General features: G+C 44.8%; 1 long non-coding RNA gene across 1 annotated transcript; it reads left to right on the top strand.

The window, feature by feature from the left end:
- The first annotated feature begins 5,497 nt into the window (after positions 1-5,497).
- On the top strand, positions 5,498-19,664 carry LOC136790002 (uncharacterized). Its single transcript, XR_010829048.1, has 3 exons — positions 5,498-5,602; positions 11,286-11,433; positions 19,550-19,664. It is a non-coding gene; the product is annotated as an uncharacterized lncRNA (long non-coding RNA).
- The last annotated feature ends 1,189 nt before the right edge of the window (positions 19,665-20,853 follow it).

Below are 20,853 nucleotides of genomic sequence, written 5' to 3'. Positions count from 1 at the left end.
GCTCTCAGTCTCTGACTCTTTGAGGCAGTTGGGAAATAGGAGGGGTCCTACAGCGTCTCCAGTGACCCTTTGGGATGGAGGATGGTGACCGAGGGAGGAAGGTTATGGGAAAGAGCAGGGAGATCATAAAGGACACAAGTAAAGACTTTACGAAAACACTCTGTAAGTTTAACTTAAATACCTCTGGCCTCTCTTGGCCTCTGGGGCCTTATTATTGCTGCGGGGGTGTGCTTGTGCATGACAAGGGACTTGAAAAATGAGCAATGGAAAAAGCCTCAGCCTGACCCGCCATTCCCCAGTGTCCCTGTATGAGTTCCTCGCCATCCCCTACAATTCTGCACAACTCTCCCAAATACCTGCACCCCTCGGCCAGTGGCAGAGCCCCAGGCTGGTGAGTAAGGCTTGAGCTCAGCTACTGGAAGCTGCTGGGCTACGTCTGAATGTGTGCTGGAGCGGTGTTTCACCCCAGAGCCCACTCCCCAAAGCCAGCCAAAGGAAAAGGGAAGGACAAAATTTGGTCCTGCCTCATTTCTGCCGAGGAGGCATTTCACGGCAAACGCAAACACAGAAGTCGCTTTGACTCCTGCGTGGATACACTCTGGAATCCAAAGGATGTTTGAGGACAAATTTTCAGAGGTTGGCACGTACGTACTGACTGTAAAATTACTTCACAGAGCCTGGCTGTGCATGCTAAATCCACATTTGCCTGCGCAAACAAGGTGCTTATGCATGCAATTTGACGTTTTGCAGGCACAAAGGCGCAGGCAAGTTCAGCCCTGGCTTTCTCCATCTTTCTGACTGTACTTAGTGGTACTTTTCCCCAGCCAGGAATGCTTCCCAGGGACCAGTGTTTGCAAGGCAGAGCTCACGCCATGGCCCCAGAAGGAAAGGCTTTAAGCTCAAAGCTTAGCTTCAGACAGACCGTTTTAATTGGGAAGGTTCCCAAAGCAATGAATAATCAGCCCTGAGTTTTAAATTACCTCAGAGGAACATCTCCTCGGCACGCAGTGGGAAGGTGCCTGCCGCACGAGCTCTCGCTCCCCTTTTGATGCTGAAGATTTGGCTCCCGATGGTAGCAGGTAAAAGCTCAGGGTGGCTGCTAGAAAACGTTCAAAACCACTCTGATTTCTGCCTCAGGCTGTGAAATGATGCTTGGACCTGCGGGCAGCTTCAAGCTGCGCCAATGCTTCCGACTCTTCTGACTTTGGTCTGTATTACCAGCTGATGGCTTGACTTCAGCAACTTCACGGTGCTTTGGGAGCACTGAGCTTGGGCTGCCTTCATCCAGACTTCGTGGATGGGGCTCAGGGTCCTCGCTCTTCCCCAGAGAGAGCCCTCCAGAGCAGGGCTTGGCTGCTGGAGAGCGGGGCTGAGGAGTGGGCCGGTGCTGGGTGGACCTGGACTGGAGGGTGGGCTCAGGGTGGAGATGGGCCAGATGTGTGCTGGTGGGCCACCAGGGGATGGTGAGTGTTGTATCAGCGCTGGGCACTGCAGAATATCCTCCTGGCTCCAGCAGGTGAGAACAGGCTGTGTTTTCTGTGTATGGGGAATCGTGGTGCAAAAACAGCTGGTCGTATACCTCAGTGTTTAGAGACAGAGGGAAACCGTGCCACTCTTGGGGAGATAATAAAGGCCTAAACATCCACAGGCTTTGAAAATAATTGTCTGAGTAAAGTATGCTCCTAATCCTGCCTCTCCCGCGACGCTCCTGCCTCCCTGATGATCTTTGTCTCTTGCTCAGCTATCCGAGAAAACTCATGTTAGTTAATAACAGCAGCTTGGGGATAGAGATTACAACCAGGGCAACGTAAATAAGACATTTGTTTTCAACAAATGGGATAGAGTGTCTGATCTGCCACGCTCGCATTTGGCATCCTCGGAAATTTAAGGCCTGATATTCGGTGTCCGGCGCATCCATAACAATGTGGATTCATCACAGCCCTAATTATAGTGCTCGGATAGCTCACATGGGGTAGTGTGAGGCTTCGTTATAGGCAATATTTATAAACAGGCCAGCAATCTTCCTGGGGAAAGGGCTCTTAAGGAGAGATGTGTTATGGTGATTGCTCTGTGAGGCATCACGGGGAGCTTGGCTGCATGAGCCTGTTCCCCCTCCACGCAGGGTCTGGTCCCCCCATCCCACTCCATGCATGCATGCTTGGGTACACAAACCTATTTGCTGCACTTTCTGGCTCCTTTTGGGGGAAGGGGGATGTCTGAAAATAGCAATTTCCCAGCTTGGTGGAGGGCATGTGACAAGCGTGCCGTTGTGTCTCAATGGGCCACTGCGGCGTTCAGCTGCAATCATGTGGCTTCATCACCTGACTGTATAAATGAGTTTCCCTTGACAAGATTCGATCCCTTCGGGCCCCTTGACTAATTACCTGCTATTGTGAGAGGGCCTTCTCGTTGGGAAAAGCTGCTCTTGTCCCCCAGCAAGAGCAAAATAGAGAAATAAACATAAAAGCCTGGAGATCAGAGGGCGCTCATTTACTCTCCATATTTAGTGCCACATGAAGGGCCGTTAATTATGTTCCTCTTTCATGACAAATGTCTCTTTTGCAAACATTTTTGCTTATTTGTTCTTTTTTTCAAACAAAGGTACCTGCATTTTTGTCTCCGTAATCACCCCTGCTGCACGCAGCAGCTTTGCAAGGAGGAGTTGGCAAGGAACCATGTCCCCCAGAGCTGCACTGCTTGGGTTTGGGTTTCTGGGTGCCCTGCAAAATGTAGGGCAGAGCCCCCTGCCCCTTGTGGATCCCCTGGATCAGAGCTGCAAGCTGCTACGAGCACAGAGGAGCTGCCTGGCACATGCCCTGTGCCTGTCCCTGCGTGGAGGCAGCGGATGGTTGGAGCGGGTTTCAGTGCCTTCCCCTATCTGTGCACTCTGAGGGCATCATTTTCCACTTCCATGGGTGGTGAAGATGTACAAAAAGCATTGGAGAAAGTAACCGAGTTGCCCAGGCAGAGCTGGCGTCTCTTTAGAAGGAGAAGCCTTCAAGGCTAGGATGCACGTGGAGCCCTTTAGTTGTTGTGCCAGGCTTGCACCACTCATTTCTGGCTGTGTGAGTCTGGAAACTGAAGGTGGCAGAGCTCTTCGGTCCTGATGAGTGGTGCAGAGGGCACTGAGAGTCCAGTGCTTTCCCTTTTCCACAGCTACCTATAACAGGCCAGGATCAGCCCCTCTCCTTTTTTATTTTTATTTTTTTTTATTAATTTTTTTTTTTGAATATGCAGAAAACAGACCCAAATTGTCCTAAATTAGCCTCCATCCTGACATGCTGTCTCACACCTCTCTAGCGTCAAGCTCTTTTTTAGGTAGTGCTAGAAATCACAAAAAGGCAAAGAGGGGACCTGTACCTTTTCTTAGAGCATCACAGGGCCATGGCTCGCAGCTTGGCTGGTGTCAGTCACCCCGTACCAGTCTGCTCCTGCCCTTCTTAGGGAAAAGAGGCCTCTTTGTTATTTCCTAGTATGGAAACGCTATTTATAACCGATAGTCCTATAAGAAAATGATCAGGAGCAATTCAAAGACTCAGGAGCAGGTCATTTTCTATTCTTACTTTTTTGCTGCTTTAAGTTCCACCTAGGATAATGAAGCTGCCATATGTTTAGGCAGCAAAGATGAAACCCAGCTGAAATGGGGCCTTAATAACGCGCAGTGGGGCATTGATCCAAGGCTTCAGTCCTGCCTTGCTTTGTGCAGTGAAAACCCAGGAGAAAGATGCATCTTCAGGGGTTCTCTTTGAAGGCACACCGTGGATTTACACTTTAAAATTGCAGCTTCTTCTCCACTTTTGTTATGATTTGATCTAAGTGGGAATCTTCCAAAGAAATTTCCACTCTGAAAACACCCGTCTTTCAAAAGCGAGCTCTTCCCAGAACAGACACCCATCAGTGCAACTTCGGGAGGGTGAGTTTCTCAAGGTAAGGATGCTAGAAAATTAGAAAGGGATACGTGGGTACTGACTCCTGTCAACTAAGCAATATTATGTGTAAGATACTTGGCTTGGATGTGCAAGGATCGTTTTCAAGACCCTGCTCTGGGCTGTGAGGTGTCATGAAGGTCTTTTCCAACCTAGAGGACTCTATGAGCCTGGCACGCTAACATCTGTTCTTTTTTTCAGTAGTTTGATGAAGCAGAGCAAGTCAGACAGCATTTCTTTGGTCTTTCTGCCTTTTAAACAACCCTCTGCCCCGTTGTTCAGTGTAGTTCTTTCCCAAGCTGAATTTTTGCAGCTCTTCTTCCTTATGCACAGCAAGCTCGTGTCGCCCCACTCTGGGAGAATTGTCCACCACAGATACTACTTTACATCTTAGTAAAATCAGTTTATAGCTGGCCTTGAGTGTTAGTGTCCAACTTAGCAATGCACACCTGGTCGGAGCTGTAGGGAAGGCTTTCAGCAAAGTGTGCACCTCGTTGTTCCTCATGACGGGGACCTTCCCTGCCCTTCATTTCTCTCGCCCCTGCATCTGGGGTGAATTGTACCAGCATCTCCCTCTTGGTGCCTTCTTTACTGACTTCAATGTCTCTTTCTGTGTAAGTTTAATTTCTTGCTGCCCAAATTAATTTCCCCACTTGTAATTTTTTTTTTCTACTGACTTTAATGAAGCTCTCCCAAGACTCCTAATCCTGATGACCTTTCTAAGAAGAAGTACAAGTCAGCTTGTTTCCCCAGGCAGTTTTTCCTAATTTCTTACAGCTCTGTTGACAACACTTTCCCACCTCCATCTAATTTCCTTTGGATATGATGACTCCTCTCCTAGCTCTAGAGAGAGTAATCAATATCAGAAGGAAAACCAGCCCGTTTAGCTGCTTGCTGGGGAAGCAGTTTGTCCTGTTTAAGAAAACTCTGGAGAGAGTCTGTTAGACACAAACCAGAGGCATAAACTGCCTCTCACAAGCTGACAGCTCACATTTACTGTTTTCTTCATGCTGATGCTTCCAAAGTCTGCGTCAGCCACTAGCATCCCCATTGGGGTTGCTTCTCACCTGACTGCTGAGATTTCTGTTGAGTGCCGTAATATCTAAAGTTGGTTGTGTTTTTCTTCTTCCCACTGTGATGTAATTATAATTTTTGCAGCCAGAGAAAGCTGAAGGCATTTGGAGATGAGCAACTGAGACATTCTTGAAGCTTCAGAGAGATTCTCCTGTTGAAATCAGCTTTAAAGAGCCAGCAAAAAGACTTCCCCAAAGCGACCCAGGACGTCTGCAGCAGAGTGAGAACTGAACTCTGGTCTCCTGAGTCCCAAGCTAGAGCCCTAAACAGAGGATTTTCTGTGTCTCTTCTGTAGCAATGGGAGAGAGGAGAGGAACGGATTTCCAAGAACAAACCCTCACTTCTTCAAACCTCTTCAAAGGCCATGGAGATAAGTCCTTCTTGTACTATAAATGTGCAACAGGAGCAATATAAGCAGGAGAAAAATAGCAGTAACCTTCAGCTCAGATTCGCCTGCAATCAGAACATCCCGTTTTTGTTTCTATTTTTTTTTTTAAATGCTCTTTCTTTTTCCAGTTCCACATTGAGGGCACTTAAAGAACAACAAAGACTCAAGACTATTCATGTGGTTTGGATTTCTGGCACCGCTGAATGTACTGCAGGTGAGAAGCATCTCTGTATTCAGCTGGCTCGCTGACTCTGTCATAGCCCTGGTAGGACACCATTAAAAATAGTTATTTCTTATGACATATTCCTGTGCACTGGAGATTCCTGTGTATGTTAATTTGCTTTGAGGATTGCATCATCCCAAAGGAAGTGTAGCCAGAGAGATTTAAAACAAAAGAGGTCTGTCTCCAGGCTGAGCTGTGATACTTGGCAGTGATGCTACTCTCCGCTGAGTCCAAAGTGCTGTTTTAACATACTGCTCCCCTCCCCATAATGTCATGCAGGAAGGATGGCATTTCTTATCTCCCAATCCGTAAATATTCTAGATGAGGTATTTAAGCTGCCGGTGTCCTTCAATGAGGTTATTAGTCCATGTGGGACCTTGTACTGTGAGCATTACCAGGATTTCAGGGGGATTTTCAGGAAGCAAAACGTTGAAATAGGACCACTCTTTACTGGAGCAAAGCCATGGAAAACTACTGATAACTTGGTTATAGGATAGGCATATTTATTCTTATTACTGACCCAATATTTTATTGGTTACTGTCTGAAGCTAAGGGGTGAATTGAGAGGGTGGGATGCCCAGGATGGGGGGAAGGATTTAGTTGCCCACTTCCAAGTTTCACACAATGGAAACAATGCTAAGATGCCTATTTTCTTCCCCAAAAGTTGACATATGTCCCTTGCTACTTGGAGGGGACACCTTTTGTATTGTTCAGGACAATTTTTGGATAAACACCACTGAAAAGTTCCTACCTGTTGTTGGATGTCCTGGGAGAGTTGTGCTGACAATATGATGTGCTGGTACTTCATCAATTATTTTTCTTTTTTTTTTACAAAATAATTGAGGAAATGAAGCATTGGTTTAAAAATTAACTTGGATTTTAAAGTTTCCCTTATTGACAAATCTACCATAAAGTCACAGAGTTTTGTGGTGAAACCTAATAGAAACTGGGTGAAGAAAGAAGAAATTCTGCTTAATAAATGTGACCCTGTTTTAGGACTGAGACATAGAACGTGTTTGTTATGATACATTCCTGATATTAATGCTCACATGGTGGGACTATGTGTATGAATATAGATGGGAAAAATGCTCCTGGGGTTTGTGTGGCACAGCCTTCCCCCTCTGGCTCTCTCCTTTGGAAGAAAGGGAACTTGCCCTGAAAATGGAGGACAGGGTGTCCTGTGAAAGGCTAACCTCTCGTGTTCCCTGGTGTGTACATGCTTGCTGTCTTAGCTTGGGTAAAGTTGTCAAAAAGCAATTCCTAAGCAGTCTCTGATGATATGTTAAGGCTACTGTAATCACATTACACCTTCCTTCCACCCTACAAAGCAGTTATTAATTAAACTGGAAAACAATTCTGTTTGGTACTTAAATGTTGTGCGTGGATTATTCTCATAGTTCGTTATCCATTCCTACAGAGATCAAAAGCGTGGCTCTGGCTCTGAGGAATATATCAGTGAGAAGTGTAATCTTCTTGTTGCACTGATCTGCCAACTACCTGTAGGCAGAAGTACATCTGCCCACTCGATCAGCTGGGGACAGCATCTACTGCTGCAGCTCAGCCCCATATGGGAGCTGCTGAAAAATTTATAGGCAGGTTCAAAAGGATTTCAGTGGGATAACTGATCAATTAAAAGTAGGAGTCATTTAATCTGCTTTAGATATGCTTCCGATGGAGAAGTTTAGAGGTGCTTAAGTTTAAAGTCAGTGATTGCACGGTTCTTTTTTATTCAGGGGACCAATCTCAAAAGTATCTCTTCACATTTTGTCAGCGAGAAAAGTGCCCCTTTCTAGAGGGCAGTTCTTCTGACCTCTCCTGGATGCTTATTTTAGGATGAGGTCACTTCCCATCTCACCACTGGCTATAACAGAGGCTGAGGATGAGCAAGTCTCAGATGTCTGACTTTTGGGAACTCAGATTAGGGCAGAGGGGCTGCACCTTGCCTGCCCCTCCATGTGAATGGGGCTGGGGAGCAAGCGGGCTCTCATCTGATGCCTGTCCTGTCTGTGGGCTTGTTTCCTCAGTTCGAGCTCTGGATGCTTTCTTTTTCCTTGATACATGAACAAAACATACCCCACTGAACATTCAAAACTGTGGATAAGTTTACAAGATGGGTGGAAGGGACACTCATGCTTGTCATTTTATTTGGAAATGAAGCATGCTGGACATAACCTTGCTGGACCACAACACAAAGGAGATCCTGCGGCTATCTTCAGAGCAGCTCCCACACCCTGGCTGAGCTGGGAACACAGTCTGGGAGGCCTCAGGCTCTCATCTGCTCTGCAATACACACTTCAAGTGAAAGGGATAGTACTCTTCACCTGTAAGAGTGAGAGGAGCTGAGGGGAAGGCATGCTAACAAGCTGAGTGCTTTTGTTACTGAGGCAATAAAATCTCTTTGCACCTATTATTCCTTTCTGTGCCCATTTATAAGTATTTCCACAATGCAAGTAGTGTTGTTCAAAGTTCTCTGCGTCTGACTTGTTTTTTAAATCTCTGTTATACTATTATCTGGAGCATATTAACCCTAGGTGCTTAGGTTTTTAAATGTGTAAGAGATGCCAGAGGGAGGGAGAGGAAAAAAAAAATCTAATCCTGCTTAAAAAAGAGCCAGAAGGTGAAATAGTAGAATAATCACTCTTTAACACAATTTGCCGTCACCTTCACCACAAGGTCCCTTTGCTCTGATACCCAGAATTAAGAGACAAACTCGGCTAAGTTACTGCAATTCAAAAAACATGCACACACACACGCATGCACAAATAAATCAGTGCCGAGCAGCTCCCTATGGTACAATTGTTGGAAGCACAAACCATTTTTAAACTGATAGCAGGAATGAACTTTTATTTTCAATCATATTTACTGTAAATTAGAAATTACTCAGTAAAATGCAATCTGTTAGGCAAAATGCATCCTGTCACTTTCAATTAACCAGCTAAAAGGTTGTTAATGAATAAATATTGACTTTTAGAGGAAATGGTTCTTAACCAGCCTCAGATCCATGTGCATGATATTTGACAAGTGATCAATACGAAGCTGGTACACTCCTGCTAACCTGGAGGTAACTGTTCAAAATGCCTAGGCACAACACTAAATGACAAGTTGCTCTCTGGCCCAGCTGTAGTGGTAGAATAGAAGAGGTGCTGAGATAAGGCTGGTAAAGCAGCCTTGTGTTGATGCATCCCACTTTACTGCAACTTCTAAAGCTAAGCAGCCCAAATTGTAAACTTGGAGATGGAAATCAGCCATGTGAGCACCCCTGCAACAAAGACCATGAACACTAATGAGAGCTGAGACAGCTCTACCTATGTGCAAATCAGACCTTTATTTGGTACCAAAAATATGCATGTAGATGCTGTGCAAATTGACTCTTTAGGCTTCTAGGAGTTCCTCTGACAGCCGTGTCAGGAAAAGTTCCCCAGGATGACATGCCAGGGCTGTACTCACTGATGTGCATGGTGACCTGTACTGCTCTCTTTGCTAATCCAGGAAACTGAATCCTTGATCCTGCTGTGAGGCATCAAGGCTCAAAATCCATCTGGTTGGGTTGTAGCATCTGTGGGTAAGGGAGAGCCAGGCAGGCAGGAGGACCCCATGGTGAAAGAGCACGTCCAGGGTTCAAATCCTGGCCCTAGGTTGCACTCTAAGGGCACGTCATATAGATGCTTTAGTTCTTATTTGAATGTGAAGGAGATATGTTACTGGGATTGTGTTTAGGTGAGGATCCCTAGTATGTCGTGAGGCTCTGGGCTCCAGGCATGGATTTACTTAAGCTTCAAGCAGCTTCAGCCGCCTCAGTGGTAACGGCTGGTGTGACATGCCATGAGATGCAATGACACAACTGCTTTGCTTCTCATGACTTTTTATGAAAAAAAAAAAGAAAAAAAAAGAAAAAAAAAAGAAAAAAAAAGAAAAAAAAAAAGAAGTCCTGGCACATGGCCCTCAGAGAGGTGGGGAAGTGGAAAGGCCTCCATGACATGGGAGGATAACGGAGCTTCTTGGGTTGACCAGGGCTTTCAAGTGTACTCCTTCACAGTCTTCTTTTTTTTTTTTTTTCCTATTCCACGTCTTACATGTATGAAATTAAAGGTTGCCTGGTTCAGTCCATAAGCACTTCCAATTGTTCCTAAATTTAAAATTGTACCTTTCGACCTATTGTTTCTAAAACCAGAGTGATCATGTTTGAAACATGACAGCTGCCGTCGGCTGAGATTTTTAAAGAGTTAAGTGTTTCTACCCATGTTGGTGTTTCAAGTGTTTTTCTTGCTTGAATGGAAACACAATTGCCTCTGGCTCCCTGGGCTGAAGATGATCAAGATTATGAAGTTCATAGATGCTTTGCTGCTCTGACATCTAAACGGAAATGAGTCCATCAGCTGGGACACCTCAGGAGATCATCAGCAAGATTGCTGTTTGAACTAAGCCTGTTACTGTGGAGGCTGAAGGAAGTCTTGTGGAGAGGTACCAGCCCTGTCTTAGATGGGCAGGATTATCTTTATTCTAAATGTCCTGCTGATCACTCTGATGTGGTGGGTTTGATGGATTTTGTTACGTGAGGGCTCAAATTTATTCCAGTTCCCCTTATGGTACTTGTGACTCTGCAGTGACAGAAGACTCTCATCTTGCAGTTTCATGTGTATTTGTCGCTTTCTTTCTGCCTGTCCATGTTCCCCTGGTTGATTTTTACATTGGACCAGAATGGCACGGCCTGATATATGCAGGGCAATTCAACAACTGGACAGCCTTTGGGATCCAGCTGGAATCCAAGGACAGGTTAGTCAGGTGCTGTGCCCAACCTAACAAGTCCAATTTCTCAGGACTATTTAGCACTCTTCCAAAGGTGCACCAATGGCTTCTGACTCTGGGATAGTGCATTCAGTGCTTTCTGGAGGATTTTTGATATATTTCACAGCACATGTTGAAGGCAGGACCTTGGAGACTTCTTGCCTGGAAAGGGTGTTGCAATACAACTCTGTGATTTTCTTGATATGTCAGGAATTTGGAGTGTAGGTGAGTATTAGGAGGCTATCTGTGAAGATTATAATTGAGAGTTTTTTTGTTCATAGGAAGGGGAACACATATATAGATAAGATTTGTACCCAAAGTCAAGTGTGAGGGACCGTGCCTTCCATGTAAGCATACCACTAGCTTCATTTTAGTCTAGCTCTAATGCAAAGGAAAAACTTTTGTGCTGTGATGTTCTCTCTCTCCCATTGCTTTAATTTCTGCTCCTCAGACACACCTAGATTCTTCTCACGTTCCCATCCAGGTGATAAGTAATGCAGCACAAATTATGGGAATGGACACTGGGTGCATCAACAACACTAAAAGCTAACAGCATTGCACAGGGACTAATAAAACTGAGATAAGAACTGCTGGGCTTTTCTCTTCTTCATTGGCAGTTAAATGTGATTTCTATTATCTCACTGTTTGCTTTAATGTTATATGGAACCTGTCAAAGCGCTATAGTCTGTCTGCCCACTGTTCCACTAGGAAGAAAAGACTTTGTTAATTACAGTAACTTTTGCTACTGAAAGGTGTGTAAAACTATTCCACCTAATTCATGGTCGCCTTGTGTGGAAATGCACAAGATTAGCAAGGTTAGACGAGTTTGGGATATCAGGCTAAATCTATAAATCTTTAGAATTTACTGTATTCTGACCATTATCCCTAGATCTGCCACGACCCATATCCACCTCTCCTATGCTCCACCTCCAGATCGTCTTCTCCCATAAAGGCCACTGATTTGGGATCCTGCTCACCAAAGCTACCAAGACTGCAATAATCCAATGTATGGCAGAGAGGACAGGACTTATGGGGTGGTAAGTCTTGTAAACCTCTGCGTTCAGACTGTTTCCTTGTGTCCCTGTGTAGACCATGATGACACACAGGTATCTTGAAAAATAATTGAAAGGGTCTTTACCTGTGCAAAGGAAATTAATTAATTAATTAGTTAATTCAGGCATAGTCCCATGCTCACTGTTCCTCTTTAGGAATTCCCTCTTGTGCATCTGCATAAAACTGCTGTGCATGACGTGCAGGACCTGACATACGCCACAAGGCACTTCAAAGCAGCAGCAAAGTCAAGCGTCTTTGTTCTACTTATGGGAAGTAGCCTTCTAATTAACTTTTGCATGGTGGCATCAATGCACAGCTCAGCTGCTTAGTCATATTTTACCTAGCAGATTGGGGTAGGCCATCCAGGATGGTTTTGATAACAGATATGTCCTCACCTGGGGGACTTAATATATCTCTCTGGAGAGCAACACTGTGCTAGTGATGGTTGTAAAAACAGCCAGAACAGAACATGAGTGTATAAGCTACGTATGGTATAGGAAGGAGACTTGATCTCTTTGGTAAGGATCCAACTCCTCAATATGATCATATTTCTTCAGCTGGCAATTTGTAGAGTAATTGGAGTATCAGGGATCTAATGAAAATCTCCAAGCACACATTGCTCATCCTGTGCCAAAATCCTCATCACCCTGGTGCTGTTATCAACAAAGGGTCATAACACTGCTACTTAATATTTATGTTATGAAATAAATCAGGAGCAATTAGGACATGTTGTACTAACACTGCATGAATACACAAAGTTGTATCTCTCATGCCAGGGAGTTTTTAAGAAGTGCAAGGCATGGAAAAGGTTGCTAGCTTGGACAGGAGAACCTCCATGGCAAGCCTTGGGTTGTCGCACCTCTGGGCTCTTCCCTCAGTGCCCTATGCCAGCAGAGGAACCTTCAGAAATTTCAGGGTAACTTTTGTGGGAATTATTGATGTGGGCAATGGGAAGGATCCAGTAGGTCAGCTCTGGTACTGGAGTAAAACAAAAGGATCCTAGCGTATCAAAAGTATTAAAGAGCATTGAAAGAAAATATCAAAGAGATGGGGAGAAAGCTCCTTTTGATTACTCCAATCATGGTGCATGCTTTTCTCTACCATACCCCTGCCTGTAGCATTACTTTCCTGCCACTGCAATCTCACATGAGCCAATAGCTGATCCTTTAGGTTTTAGCGTGAAGATCACAAATGTCCTACAAACTCCAGCAGAGCCCCAGACTCCATGCAGCTGGGCTGGCCAGGATCCAGGGACTCCTGCCAGCTTGCAAGTAGGCAGCAACGTGAGCCCTGGACCCAGCTCTGGGAGGTGACAGGGGAAAGTGAGGAACGTGTGTTAAATCAGAGCCTGCTCAAACCAGGGTCTGTACAGTCATGCTTAGCTAACACCTTTTTGTGTTGGGAAAGGGCACAGAAAGTGGCTGACTTCAAATCCAGAAAAAAAAAAAGGTAAATTTTGAGCTGGAAGTTGGAAGAGGTAGTGCCTCATGTTCACAGTCATCCGTGCAGCTGGTGGAGAATGCATTACAGAGTCGCAGGACTGAGGATTAAAGGGAAACCATTCCCTGTGCTCACAGCAGGAAAGGATAGCAGTCCTGTCATCCTCTCATGAGCTGCTTTCAGACACACTCTTAAATGAGAGAGGATAGTGATTAAATTCCTTCCCTGGGAGCTTGCCTTTCTGGGACAAATGAAAAAAGGAAAGGAAACATGTAAACAAATATAAAACAGGCAGCCCAGCCTCCTCGATTTAATCAGGCTCTGGGCTGCTGCTTGTGTTGCCTGTTGAAGGAGATACGCATGCCTGTGTTTCTGTGCTTTCTTCAGCCTGCAGTAGCCTTTCTGCAGCCTCCCTCCGTCTTTATCTCTGCACCCGTCGCTGTTTCTCCTTGCGCCTGTGGTGTGCAATGCATTGAAAATTTTGAAGTGGGAGTAGGACTTCTGCTGCTTCTCCAAATGGATTAGGAGGTGATGTTTGATTATTCAGTCCTGATGTTTTTCTTGTTTCCCAAAGTCCACCCAGGCTGAATTTAAGAGCTTCTTTTTCTTCTCAAGTCAGGACCATTCCGCAGATCAAATAGGTCTGCCTTTCATGTAAGGCACTCAAGCTTTGTCCATATCTCATAACACATCATTTGGAGGTTTTGAAATGTTTCATCTGGGCTGGGGCAATCCCAAGCCCAAATACAGGCTGGGTGGAGAGTGGACTGAGAGCAGCCCTGAGGAGAAGGACCTAGGGGTGCTGGTGGATGAGAAGCTCGACATGACCAAGCAATGTGCACCTGCAGCCCAGAAAGCCAACCGTGTCCTAGGCTGCACCAACAGCAGCGTGGGCAGCAGGGCAGGGAGGGGATTGTCCCCCTCTGCTCTGCTCTCATGAGACCCCACCTGGAGCCTGCGCTCAGCTCTGGGGCCCCAGCACCAGAAGGACGGGGACCTGTTGGAGTGAGTCCAGAGGAGGCCATGAGGATGCTCAGAGGCTGGAGCCCCTCTGCTGTGGAGCCAGGCTGAGGGAGTTGGGGTTGTTCAGCCTGGAGAGGAGAAGGCTCCGGGGAGACCTCACAGCGGCCTGCCAGGGCCTAAAGGGGGCTGCAGGAGAGCTGGGGAGGGACTCTTGGTCAGGGGTGTAGGGGTGGGACATTGGGTAACAGCTTTAAACTAGAAGAGGGTGGATTTTGATTAGATTTAATGAAGAAATTCTTCACTCAGAGGGAGCTGAGGCCCTGTCCCAGGCTGCCCAGAGGAGCTGTGGCTGCCCCATCCCTGGCAGTGCCCAAGGCCGGGCTGGATGGGGCTGGGGGCAGCCTGGGCTGCTGGGAGGGGTCCTTGGCCATGGAATTGGGGTTGGAAATGGATGGGCTTTGAGGTCCCTTCAAACCCAAACCATTCTGTGATTCTATGATCTGAAACTTTGGCTGCTTGATGCCAGACTGACTTACCCACATTTTACATCAGACTGAAGAAATTTATCCCAGAACAACTTTTGAGTCCATGCAGGGATTATTGAGACCTAGGTAGTGAGGAAAGAATTTGCCCTTGCGTAGGACAAGAGTAATATAACTGCCAAAGGATACTTTAGCACCCAAAGCCACCCTATTGGTGCAAGCAACACTGCGTCCTTCATACATTTAGGATGCCTCGTGCTACATTGATCTGCACCTCACAAGTATGTTCTGTTGCATTATGTCAGGAACTGACATGACATGAGGTAATTGGATTTGATATGACATAATCCACCCGTAACACAACATGTGATAGATGAAAGGACTTTCCCTGAGGCAAGCAGAAACCAGTTGGTACTGTACAACACCTGCAAAAAGGGATGGTTTTTAATCACCTCCTCCTGCCTCACGCGGGTGGCAAGTTGTTCCGTCTGTGCACATCCCTAACTTAAAACTCCAAATGAGTAACTAATTTTTTAAACACTTCATATTTTATTGGGTTTTAAGCAAAATGAAAGTTTCCATAAATTCATATCACACACACACACAAAAGGAAAAAGAAAAGCCAAGCATCTCTGGTGAACTTCAACAATATATGAGGTACAGTCAGTTGCTTCAGGATATTCAGATCTAATGTACCTTTTGCTCATTTTGATGTGTGTTTAATCCCAGTTTTGGTACTAAGAGGAACATTTGTGGGCTGATACACATTTAGACCTGATCCTGAGCAGAGCTTCTTGTGGTGCTTCCTGGTGTTCTGCCAATGTCAATGACCAACCACTATGTGGTCAGAGCTAGCTGGAACAGAGGTGTAATGTGGAAATGTCAAAGCTGAACTTCACACTTGATTGTCTTTTCCTTGGGGACATCCCATAGTCTGTGATGTCCCTTGAGTGGAAAGGGAAAGCCATGAGCAGAAATTTGTTCACGGCTTGGCAAAGAGTTTTGGTACCTTCATTTCTGAACGTAGACGTCCCGTGAAAATGCTGGAGGGGTCAGAGGAAGACTTGCTTTAAATGAATTAAAAGGGATCTGATCCTAAAGTGAACTGTCCCCCGTCAGCTTTGATTCAGGTTAGTGTCATTCAGCTGTTTTACAGGCTTCCCTTTCAACATTACTTTCTAGAACTCTGTCACCTCTTCATTCACTACGAATGTTTCAGAAGGGTCTAACAAAAGTAGTACTAGGAAATCCTGACAAATATAGGGATGGGAAGGGGCGGGGGGAATCATTTTCAGTGTACGTGTCCTAATTCCTCTTGGCTTTGATGTATAGCTCCTGTCTTGCACTATTTAGCATAGGCTGTGCCTTGTGCATGCGGCACTCTCACATGCCACATGTGAGGATCCACAATCCTTATTTTTTGAGGTACAGCATGTGAAGGTTTATGCTACATCATGTAGCTGTCAAAGAGTTGGAATGTGCCTTTTTTCCCTGTTTCAACCCCAATTCTACCCACAGTATTTTCATCCCAAGGAAAATTAAACTAATATAGCATATAAGACAACAGTCCTATTGGTGTGCAATGCTCTGGTTCTCTTAGGAGGAGCAGGACTTTCCCTGCATCGCCACCACCAGTACCAGTACCCTTACTGTCCCTTGGACTTTCCTGTCCTCTTTGGTGTCCCTACAGTCACTAGGAGGAACTATGCTTAATTTCTTGTGTTCTTTCATAAGCAGAAGTAGCTCGACTAAAAAAATGAGGCTTGTGACTTATTTCAATGATCTCTAAATACGAGGTGATTTTGTATTCCTGTCAAAGGCCCTGCTGCAGTTTCCTCTTGCTGGTGTATCCAAGAGCTGCTGCCAAGTGTTGCCATCACAGCACATGCCCTACTGAGCAAAGGCAAACTGTGTTTCAGTGCTGGCCTTGAACGTCCTTCGTTTGGGGTTGAAAGAGATGCTGAATGTTGTTCTAAGCTGTTTCCTTTGTGATGCCTTTAGTATAAATCTCTGTCCCCTTTCTTAAAAGCCAGCTCAGCCACATGAACTAGGCTTTATTTTATGAGGCTCATTATTTTTATATTGATGTTCATTTTCTGAAAATAGTGTGAAAGCTAAATGCATACAGTCCCCTAGACGTTTTAACAAAATCATATTTCAGTCGCAGTATTGATTGTCTATCTATAAAGCAATATATGGCCAGGAGTTAATGTTAACAGTGCACTATGTTAACTGAAGTAATGTAGTGAAAAACAAAAACGAGAGTTGGGCTTGCTTTCCTTTTTTGCTGCAGTGTGACAACTCCAGCTGAGCTTTATTGCTTCCCCTGAGTGTTAGGTAATCACAGAGATGACCTATAGCCATTTCCCTTAATGGATGATAAGCAAAATCAGCCAGAGTTCATGGTTGCTGGTATGGGGGTGGCACATAAACAATCCTCCTTTCATTGTGTTTACACACATTTTGTTTTTGTCCTTTAAGCAAGAAGTGGTTGGATGCAGGTTCAAAGTTAAAGAGATGCTGATGCTCTGTTACTTCTGTACACTCCTGCAGTCTTGAAACTCTTCTTGTTTTGCTGCAAATGGTGAAATTTTTATAGGAACTATATTTGCTCAGTCTCCCAGGAAATGAGGCTTTATGACAGACAATTGTTTAGGTTGCAAAGCTTTTCTTTTATGATTACTGCAGATATACAAAATGAGTTGGAGGACCTTGATCTACATGATCTCCACCTAGAGTAGGGCAGATTGCCTCCTCTTTTCAGAAGGCAGCACCATCCCAGCTGATCTATAATCAGACAGACCTTCTAGGAGCATTTGTTTTTTTCCTTTAAAGGGAAGAATATTTTGTTTCTGTGTATTTGCATATGGGAACACTGATAAGTAGAGAAATGTATTGATCTGGACAAAATCACATTGTCCTGCCAGAAATGGGAGCAAATCCCAAAACTCTTTGACCTACAAAGACTGTGAGGGACCCCAGCCAGTGATCTAGTCTGTCCCTCAATGACTACGTCGCATCAACTCAAGTAAAAACTTCTCTATCTTATTCTTAAAATACTCCAGTGATGATTCCACTGACTACCTTGGCACATGTTGTATAGGAAAGCTGTCCTCTCATCTGAAGTGAATTCCCTTTAATTCAATCTGTGGCAGTTTTCATCTCCTACCCACTGCAGTCATCAGAAAGAGTTTATTCCCTTTGTATTTGCAGATGCTTCTTACATGTTTGAAACCACAGTAGTGCCACTTTTCCATATTCTCTTCCCTGGTCTTCCCTGGTCTTTTTCTACACAAGCCATGTGTCGTATCTCTCTGATGGTAGTCTGCTGTTTTTTTTTTTTTAATTATTATTATTATTGTTGTTGTTGCTGTTTGTTTGTTTGTTCTGCTCTCTTTCCCATTAATCTAACTTCTCCTGACATACAGTGGCCAAACCAGAAAAGAGCCCTCCAGCAAAGCCTTTACCAGCAGCAAATGGAGCAGAAGGCTTTCTTCACACGTCTTAAATATGATGGTGCTCTTTGCATGCCTCAGCATGGTGTTTGCTGTTTTCAGTGTAACCTTGTTGATTCACATCTAACTGCATATCCACTCCAACCTTCAAGTCCTTCTCTTCAGAGCTGCCACCCAGTCTGTTGTTCCTGGTTTGTAATGGTGCAGTTGTTGTTCCTCCCTGATCTTGATATCTGTAAGGACAAAAGCTCATTTGCATCCTTTTTTTTTTTTTTTTCAGACCACTTCTATCATTTGCCAGGATGATTTTGAACTCTAGCCCTGTGTTTTCTGGTGTGCTGGTAGCCCCTCCCTCTGTGGTGGTGTGTGCGTGAACAAGTAAACATAAAGGTTACAGTGTCATACAAATTGTTAAGGAAAATATTGCATAGTGTGACATCCCAGTCAGAACCTTGAAGATTTTTTCCTGTTATATACCTCCTTCTGTTTTTTACTACTCCACAAATACATTTTTTTCTTGGATTTTTTTGCATGTTCAATAGCAGTTTCACCTAGACTGCTTCACCTTGTTGTGAAAAGATAAAGTTGCTGAAGTTGAGGTATGATCTCTATTGCTCTTCTCCTATTTATGCTGCCAAATAAGAGCATTGGATTGGTTTAAAAATGATTTGATCTCAAAAAATCCAAACTGAGTGTTGCTCAGTGTTCCTGGCTATCTCTTAGATGTTTACAAACAGCTTTGTTGTGCCAGTATTTTTATAGAAATTGAAGTTAAATTGGTTTTCCACTCTTTCTCTCCCTTCCCTCTATGTTGGCCATTTTCCAGTTCCCTGTAATCACCACCACTTTTCATGAGATCCAGACGAGCCCTGCCAAAGGCTTCTAGATTTTTTTTAGCCTGCTATTGCAAAGCCAATGCCAATGCTTTCTTAGCTATCTTCTTCCTTCTGGGTCCTTCAGTGCTGAGCTGCTGGATCCTCACCTTGTGCTGTGCAAATCCTGGGGATACGTGTAGAGCAGGTACTATTCTGCCCACCTCCCCAAAACGCTTGATCTGTGAACATCTCCTCAAGCATACTTGCTGGACTGTGCACAATATTCAGAGCCACTGTCCTAAATGGAGAGGTGAGCCGTCTCACCCAGTAGAGCACTTCTCAGCAGCCAGGAGACTTTGATCCCTTGTGTCTCTGGAGATTTATCTTGCAGTCACGATGAGGGGCAGGGAAGAGGGGTCAACTGCCTCTACTCAAGCTGCTGAAAGGCTTCCACTTTCCCATATAACACAGTGATCCCCCAAGCTAAAATGAAGTAGTTGGACTCTCATCCAGTGACATATTTTGGGAGGAAAAGCTTCAGCTTCCTGTCCCTCCTGCTCCAGGGATTGTTTTTGTAATTTAATGTGATATTTTATGCATTTTTTGATATGCAAAGTGGGTAATTAAACCACATTAAATCTCTTCACAGACCCTCATTCAAGTATAACATAGCACTTATTTAGCTGAGCTTAATTTACTTTGTAAACTGAATTAGGGACACTTTAATTCTGAATGAGAGTGTGCATAAAGGAGCCTAATGTGGATTAAATAATCCAAATTAACTTAAAGTGTGAACAGAAAATGAATTAATTTTTCTGAGTGTCCCAGTGTAGGCTCAATACACCAATCATTCTCTGCTATGACTGCACATCCCATGGAGGTGAAGATTCACCTCCAGTGATTCTCTCCCTCTTTGCTATGTGGGTTTCTGTTTTCTCCACGCAGGTGACAACCAGATCCTGCCTGAGCACTTGTGGCCCAAATTGGCAGCAAGGAAACAGGGGCATTTATCAACAGAAGAGAGTGTGAGTGTGCAGAGCACATGGGCAACGCAAGCGGCTCTCTACCAAGAGTAAAGTGAAGATGGGAGAGAGAAACAACATCTCCTAACCACAAAAAGGGAAAAGAAAAAAATCTTTCTCTGCTTTTAGCTTTGTTCCCCTTTGCTTTAACCACCGCTCCTGATTTACACTGAGAAGAGGGGCCGGGCTCATGACTTCTGAATGTAAAGTATTCCTATAGGACACCATCCATTACCTGTGCTGCGTAAGAACTAATAATCCCATTGAGCGCTCTTTCACTTGTGCCTTGATGCTAATGCCTTGTACACCAGCTTTCTCATGCATCTCCCTTCATCGGGAGCTCTGGGGAGAAAACTAAAATCAACCACAGATTACTCAGACTTGCCAAGTGTGTTCTGCAGACCGGAGAGCACATCCTCAGCTCGATGCATGTGCATAACTCCCATTCACATTAATGGGAGCTATGTGCTTACATCCACAGGAGGCTATTCCCCAATGCCTGACATCTTGTTTCATCACTTATGGTACTGAAACGACCTGCAAATAGTAGAGGTCAGCGTGCTGTGGCGGGTCTGAAAGGAGTGAATGCCGATATACTGAAGCAATGCCATGGTTACAAGTAGACGGGAGTTCCCATCTCTCACACCACGACGCCAGTGCCCGGCCCAGGGCATCTTTGCTCTCTCGCTGCTAATAGGACAGCTTCTAGATAGTTTTGCAATGTTTTCCCTGTGGAATTGAAATAAGACAAAACTTAACCTCCCAAATGTTCTGACTGCCCTATAGAATAGATTTATACCAACTCTATGTGGAGAGGAATTAGCCCTGTGGCAACAATCAGCAATTATACGTGCCAGGGAAGACGAGCAGTTGCTGCAAAGGGGATTAATTAGGAGTAGTGGGATAAAATTGAGGGGGTGGGGAGTTTAGTTTGAATATTAGGTCACGCTTTGCACTGTCACATTTCATAAGTTGTGGAACAGTCTCTAAGAGGGGAAATCTTGTCAATTCAGGAATTCAGGTGTCCCTTTTCCTTCGGTTGAAGACCTCTGAAGGACTTTACCTGGCCTAGCAGTAGTGGGGTAGGATAAGAAAAAGGAATGGGACACTCTTCATGGTGCATGGGGGTGAACCCTCAGGCATCCCTGTGTCCCCTTCTCTTTTTGGTGAAGGGACATGGGCTGTGTGTGCATAACAGAGCTGCCCCACAGAGCAGGTGTGAATCTA

This window comes from Anser cygnoides, chromosome 2 (assembly GCF_040182565.1).
Source record: "Anser cygnoides isolate HZ-2024a breed goose chromosome 2, Taihu_goose_T2T_genome, whole genome shotgun sequence".
In the NCBI taxonomy this organism is placed as follows: Eukaryota; Metazoa; Chordata; class Aves; order Anseriformes; family Anatidae; genus Anser; species Anser cygnoides.
This window is presented reverse-complemented; position numbering and strand designations above follow the sequence as displayed.